The sequence below is a fragment of the Gadus macrocephalus genome, chromosome 15 (assembly GCF_031168955.1).
Source record: "Gadus macrocephalus chromosome 15, ASM3116895v1".
Classification (NCBI taxonomy): domain Eukaryota; kingdom Metazoa; phylum Chordata; class Actinopteri; order Gadiformes; family Gadidae; genus Gadus; species Gadus macrocephalus.
Window position 1 is genome coordinate 14,819,575 of NC_082396.1, and position 7,750 is coordinate 14,827,324.

A 7,750-nucleotide genomic window follows, 5' to 3' on the forward strand; every position below is an offset into this window, starting at 1 on the left:
GAAATATCCCTACATCTCCACAGGTCAAGACTCTACACTGTATACTACAATTGTATTATTATTATAATGAGGATTAGTTTATTTTCTAAACTTCTATTCTTGTGGTGAACTGGTAAGAATGTATTTCTTTGAGTGTCCCTTTGAAAACACATTCTTCTTCACGAGTACATTAAACCCATAGCACACAGGGACAGAGGGAATACCCAGGGGGAAGTTTTGGAGCATAAGGGGGATTACACAGGGAGCAGCCTCTCAGTTATTTTACCTCACCATCTCCCCCGGTTGCTTCCCAATGTATCATCGCTATCTCTCCCTCCACCTGCCTCCCTCACAGTCTCTAATGGTTGATGCGGCTCAACGACAGAAACAGACCGACAGACGGATGCAGACATGGACAGGATTAGGACGGAAGCTTGTCTTTGTATTACTATTTATCTGGGAAGATTGACTATGATTAGAACCACAACACATTATCTCAGTCCAATCCTAGCGCAGTAGTTATGCCGTGACATGCCATTTTGTGTTCGATTTGTTTTCTCCACTCTTGGCTGGATCGCAGCAGAGTCACACAGCGAATCTCACACTTCCCACAGATAGAACATTTGTTTTGTCATTGTTAGCCGTGCAATGTAATCGACAGCCTACTTGCAGTCCTTATTTGTGTTTCCTGCAAATTGATTGAGATTCAGTTGTGTGGCGTTGCCGTGCACTGATCCGTCAACACGGTCCCGGGCCGGGGATCCCCTGTGGGGGTGAGGGGAGGGGGCGGGAGGTGTTAGAGATGATCTCAATGATGGGACGTCATCCGTCAGGGCAACACTGGCTTCTGTGGCAGCACTCTGGAAGGACCCGGGCACGTCTCGCCATCAATAAGATCTGGGCTGGCACAAACACACACACACACACACACACACACACACACACACACACACACACACACACACACACACACACACACACACACACACACACACACACACACACACACACACACACACAACTATGCACATGCACAAACAAAAACACACATGCGTGTGCACTTGCACACACATGCACAAACACATACACAAACACAGGCAAACAGTGGCAGACAAAACAAGACTGCGCACGTGTAGAGACAGCGCATGAACAGACACTGGTGTGTACTCCTATTGAGTTCCTTGTCATTGATGTCTGTCTCCAATCAATCATTTCACATATTATCTATTAAGATGAGGGACAACAACAACAACAGAATATAAATAGCATCGCCTAATCTACACACAATACTCCACAATAGGACAATAAGAGGCACTTTCAAGCTGCACATCCCTATAAACCTGAACCAACCTAATGTAAAAACTGGTTTGATATTGTTAGTGTGTGCACACACTAACTGTGTGCAAAGGCAACATAATAAATAAAATATACAGTAATAAGATAAAATATAATATCATAACAAAGTATGTAAAGGACACATGACACAAGCCGACCGTGTTACATCTGCGGTGACTTTGATCATCGCCCTGGTAATAACAATAAATTTAGCATTCTGTTGGGAGGATCAATACATGCAATGCATAATGAGTGCAGATAAAATAAAAACACGACCTCACAAGGCCAAACCAAAGGGCACGCTGTCTGTATTCACAAAGAAAACCCTCTTTTTCCCTACATTCAAACAGGACACAAACACACTAATTACAAGGATCCATTTGATTGTGGAGATTTTTAACAGGGTGGTTCATGGCACAAAGAGCTCACATTAATCACTTTGAACTTCGTTTGAACCCCAGCTGATCTGTGTATGTGTGTGTGTGTTTCGCTGTGTTAGTTAGTGTGTGTGTGTGTGTGTGTGTGTGTGTGTGTGTGTGTGTGTGTGTGTGTGTGTGTGTGTGTGTGTGTGTGTGTGTGTGTGTGTGTGTGTGTGTGTGTGTGTGTAGATAACACAAGGTCAGTGTTTATATCTTTATTTGTTAATGAAGAAAATAAATACATGAATTAAATAAATTATGCAAAAACATCTTCTTGGATCAGGGCTAGGGTTTCCATATCGACTAATACATACGTATTTATATTATATATTTATTAAACAGTAATTCAAACTACAGGAAGGCTCACAACATTTTTGAGATTCAAATTTATTTAATGGGGTATTTGCAAAAAAATGTTTGCAAATATGCAAAAATAGGTGAAATGTTTCTTTATTCTAATACAAGGTCTTGTGTGCATGACATCTTAATTATAAGAATCAAAAATATAAATTCAAACTTGATTGTGTTTGTGTAACTGTTCAAGGCTTTACATAACAGTCACACGGCCCGTCTCACTTCCCCAGAAACAGGTAAAGACCAGAGCTGAGGCATCGGCAAAGGTGTAACGTCTGATATAGTTACAGGACTTTACAACAAAACTCAGCTACACCTAGACGGTCTAGAATAGAAAAAACAGCCAGCTTCCCCGGGGAAGATGATGAGAGTAGAGCACAACTGGCCCCTGAGACACATGGAGTTCCTTAGACCTCCTCCTGACCAAAGAGCAAAAGGAGCAGTTGAACCATGACGGCACCTCCCTGGAGAAGGAGTCTCCCCCAGGCGGTTCCCTGCCCAGCTGCTTAGCTTCAGAGGGCTTCGTCCAGTGAGGAGGAGGTGGACATGGCTGAGGCCAGCAAGACCTTCCAGACGGAGAAGGATCCCATCTGACAGGCAGTAAATGGACGCCTTCAGGAGGAAGAGAAAGGGATGGAGGTGAAAAAAAAAGCCATTTGTCGATGAGGAAAATAAACTCCAACCTGCACAGGATGACCCTGAACCAGAAGCACCACTCTGTCCCTTCACAAGGCCAGCCCTGACAAAAAGCAGCTCTGTTTGCGCCTGCTGGGAAACAAATGGCAACCGCACTCCAAAAAGAAACAGCCGTACGAACAAAGAATGGCAAGTGTGTGATCCTGATCACGGCTCTGAGCCGCTCCTGGCCAGCCGGGGTCCAGCAGGTGATGGTAGACCTCTGCAGGTGTACCCAGGCTTATGTTGCTGGGGTCGAGGTCTGCGCTCCTCTTCTCCTTCACTTTATCCATGGCTATTATTACAACAGGTATACAATCATACATCAGTGCACAGGGCTGCCATTACATATGGTTACATTGTACAGTAATTCATGTTCAGCTTACTTAAGTGCACCTACTTCAGTTTGATGAGTGGAGATCCTCAACAGGAAACGCATGATGGAGCTCTCAGAAGATAGAATATACTTTGGTTTTATCAGCCAATGTTCTATTTGGTTCTTTTCAAGGCAAACAACTGTGTTGCTCAGTTCTATAACTGTCTTTAAATACCTGATAAGACCACCGGATGCTGGTCCTATAGGCCAGTCAGGGACTGCATTGAGTTCCAGTATGGTAAGTTGTATATTTTATTGAAATCTTTATAACCTTCAGCATAGGTGTCAGAGGTCCACACAATGCCACAAAGTGTGGCACGTGGCTGACACGGGTGCGTGTTGGTGGAGTCATGAGAGGGGCGGTGTGACTTGTATTTGCACTTTTTTTTTGCAAATATGCAAAAATAGGTGAAATGTTGCTTTATTCTAATACAAGGTCTTGTGTGCATGACATCTTAATTATAAGAATCAAAAATATAAATTCAAACTTGATTGTGTTTGTGTAACTGTTCAAGGCTTTACATAACAGTCACACGGCCCGTCTCACTTCCCCAGAAACAGGTAAAGACCAGAGCTGAGGCATCGGCAAAGGTGTAATGTCTGATATAGTTACAGGACTTTACAACAAAACTCAGCTACACCTAGACGGTCTAGAATAGAAAAAACAGCCAGCTTCCCCGGGGAAGATGATGAGAGTAGAGCACAACTGGCCCCTGAGACACATGGAGTTCCTTAGACCTCCTCCTGACCAAAGAGCAAAAGGAGCAGTTGAACCATGACGGCACCTCCCTGGAGAAGGAGTCTCCCCCAGGCGGTTCCCTGCCCAGCTGCTTAGCTTCAGAGGGCTTCGTCCAGTGAGGAGGAGGTGGACATGGCTGAGGCCAGCAAGACCTTCCAGACGGAGAAGGATCCCATCTGACAGGCAGTAAATGGACGCCTTCAGGAGGAAGAGAAAGGGATGGAGGTGAAAAAAAAGCCATTTGTCGATGAGGAAAATAAACTCCAACCTGCACAGGATGACCCTGAACCAGAAGCACCACTCTGTCCCTTCACCAGGCCAGCCCTGACCAAAAGCAGCTCTGTTTGCGCCTGCTGGGAAACAAATGGCAACCGCACTCCAAAAAGAAACAGCCGTACGAACAAAGAATGGCAAGTGTGTGATCCTGATCACGGCTCTGAGCCGCTCCTGGCCAGCCGGGGTCCAGCAGGTGATGGTAGACCTCTGCAGGTGTACCCAGGCTTATGTTGCTGGGGTTGAGGTCTGAGCCCCTCTTCTCCTTCACTTTATCCATGGCTATTATTACAACAGGTATACAATCATACATCAGTGCACAGGGCTGCCATTACATATGGTTACATTGTACAGTAATTCATGTTCAGCTTACTTAAGTGCACCTACTTCAGTTTGATGAGTGGAGATCCTCAACAGGAAACGCATGATGGAGCTCTCAGAAGATAGAATATACTTTGGTTTTATCAGCCAATGTTCTATTTGGTTCTTTTCAAGGCAAACAACTGTGTTGCTCAGTTCTATAACTGTCTTTAAATACCTGATAAGACCACCGGATGCTGGTCCTATAGGCCAGTCAGGGACTGCATTGAGTTCCAGTATGGTAAGTTGCATATTTTATAGGTGTCAGAGGTCCACACAATGCCACAAAGTGTGGCACGTGGCTGACACGGGTGCGTGTTGGTGGAGTCATGAGAGGGGCGGTGTGACTTGCAACAGGGCAAATGCAGGGGAAGTTGGAGCTGTTATATTTAACATCCAAGTGCTATGGAATAAATGCTGATAACATAAAAAATGCTGAATACCAGGTGTGTGTTATGTGAGATAACTAATCGCTCATAAAGAGGTGAAATATGGAAAAAACTGCATTCAATAATAAAAATAGACTTTCATCCTAGCCCTAAAGTTACCCTGTTGAATTAAGGACACATTTATGAAGGGCTTTAAAGTAATATCTACATATGCCTCTGACTCACTTAGTTCATGGGGTTTCAGGTGGCACAAAGGTTTATTGTGGCAAATTAATAAAACACCAAGCAGCAGTCGTCATGGTAATGAACGACTGAACAAGTGCCATGAAGAAAGCAGAAATGAGATAAAACGTAGAACTTTGATAACTTCAGTCACAAATCACTTTTGGAGCTACAATCGCTGTTCTTCGGCTAAACGAATCCAATTTATAATTGCATGATCGACATCAGCATCCAGGATCCACGATCTCATAACAATTATGCACACAATGTATGAAATCTTCGGGATCTCTGAATAACAACCAGATACAGCAGCCATGGGCCACAGTCATATCTCCAGTAAAATATATTCCAATCAACAATGACCATCAGGAGGAAGCGGTTAACTATCCAATTACATGGCTGTTGTAAATCATTCTATTATTCTCCATTACAATGGGCCATGGATGGAACAGCTTGTGAGCACCCCCTTATTGCCTGCCACCGACTCCCCAACACAACACTCTAATAATGCAAGCGCTTGCATTGAACTTTGATAAATTAGCCTTGCTAATCATTAGCAATTAGTCGTCAAGACACAGAAATCCCCCTTCTCCAGCCTTTCATAGAGCCTATTATATGAGCCTGTATAGTTGACTGAACTGTAATAGACAAATTATCAAGTTATTTAATGCTTGATTATGAGTTCAGCATTTTTACATTGTGTGCTTAAATTTTTTGACATAAATATTCAAACATCATACAGCATACAAACATCAAGCAAAAATAATAAAGCTTACCCATTCACTTGTTCCAGTTCGTTTTCCCTGGCCTCCAACCGTAAGAAAAGAAAAAGATAAGGAATACCTCTGGATGTGTTAATCCAAAAGTAGAATTGATAGGAGAAGGCAGGCTTCAATGATTGAGGAGACAGGGCTGTTAGACTGTGGATAGATCACAGTTTAGGATCACTGGTTATCTGGCAGCATACATGGGACACATGGGATTATGGCTATAATCAGATAGCTCAGAATGCTCACCCTTAAGATGGCTTGAACTTTGACCCCCGCGAGATGGGATACAGTTAAAGATTTCCGTCTGTAAACATCTCAGTACGTCTTGTAACAACATTGAAACTGACCTCCACCATCAACACTCATAGATAGTTTGAAATATTTTGTTTTATTCTCTGCTTGCATGGCAGGGAATAGTATTTTCAATTTTCTTTTTCACATAGTATTCTTGTTGTTGCATTTTGCTTTCTGTTGGTATCGCGGTATTCCATTGACAAACAGCAGCTCACACAAGTCCTCAAGATGCTCAGGTAAAATTAAAGCCTCTTTAGAAACATTGCAAGTGTGAGAGTGTGAGAGTCCATCCGGTAATCGGTAGAACAATTCTGCTCGGTGTGATGTTTACAAGGGTGTGCAGAGACTGAAACAAAGAAACACATTTGTGTGTGTGCGCAGTTAATTATGCGTGTGTTTTCTGAGGCTAAGGCGGATGCATTACCGCCTTGTTATTTCCTCTTAATAAAAGCGAGAGTAGGTGAAGAAACGTGGAGGTGCGAGGCCAGAAATCCATACACCCCCCCCCCACCCACCCACCCCCTACACACATAACCACCAAGCTCCCTGCCGAATCGACGACCCTGCTCTGTTCTGAGCCATCCGGCCTCTGGCCCTGCCCTCAGAGGCTGTATTACCAGTAGTAGCAACAACACCGGCGGCGTTGGAAGCTTCTCCCCGATGGAGAGACTTAACGGCCTCTCTCCCTATAGATTACCGTCCGGAACTCTCCTTCCTCCTTGTATTGCCCCCTTCCCCCTCGGCGGCACACACAGGGCTATCCCTCTCCAAGCCTGCCTGGACCGGCTTGTTATATGTCATGAATTTCAGGGGGTGAGGTGGGGGGTAATGAAAAGAATGGATTTTGAGAGGCCTTGCAGAAAAGCTATTCATCGCTAAAATGTCTATTTTCCCCTTATTTATCCAGGCATTCAGAAGGCAGAGGTTTTATTCCGGGCGACAGCCTCAGCCAGAGGCATTATCTTCTCCCGGCCATGGTGCGATTGGCTTTGATTGGAGCAAGAGCACAAATCTACCCAAACACACAATGAATGGCAGGTCTTGCGTGCATCTTTCTCTCTCTCTCTCTCTTTCTTTCTCTCTCTCTCTCTCTTTCTTTCTCTCTCTCTCTCTCCCTCTGTCTGTGTTATCAGAACGGACCCCTTCTGACAAATTTGGGCACCAACCACGGCAAAAAGAATCCTATTGTCAACATGCACACCGGTGTCTGACACACCACCGCTTTCCAGCTTTATTCAGGCCTGCACTCTGGGAGAGCAGCGTGACAGGAACTGGTAGTCCCAGTTCCTCCCAGACCCATTGGCCCGTCTCTGAGGAGCTGGCGTGTCCCCCTCACTCACTGTCCGTCAGGCCCTCTCCCCTTCAGCGGGAGGGGGAGAGACCAAGGATGAGAGGGTGTGGGTGAGGGGTGGGATGCTAGATGAGAACCAGCCGAGCGAGGGGAAGGCTAACACACAGAAGCGTGTTGGGAGAATATTTAAAATAGGATTCAACTACGCTCTTGCTGCTATTCGTTTATTTTGTGTATATTTGTTCATCTTGTATTGTTCAAAAAATCATTTCCC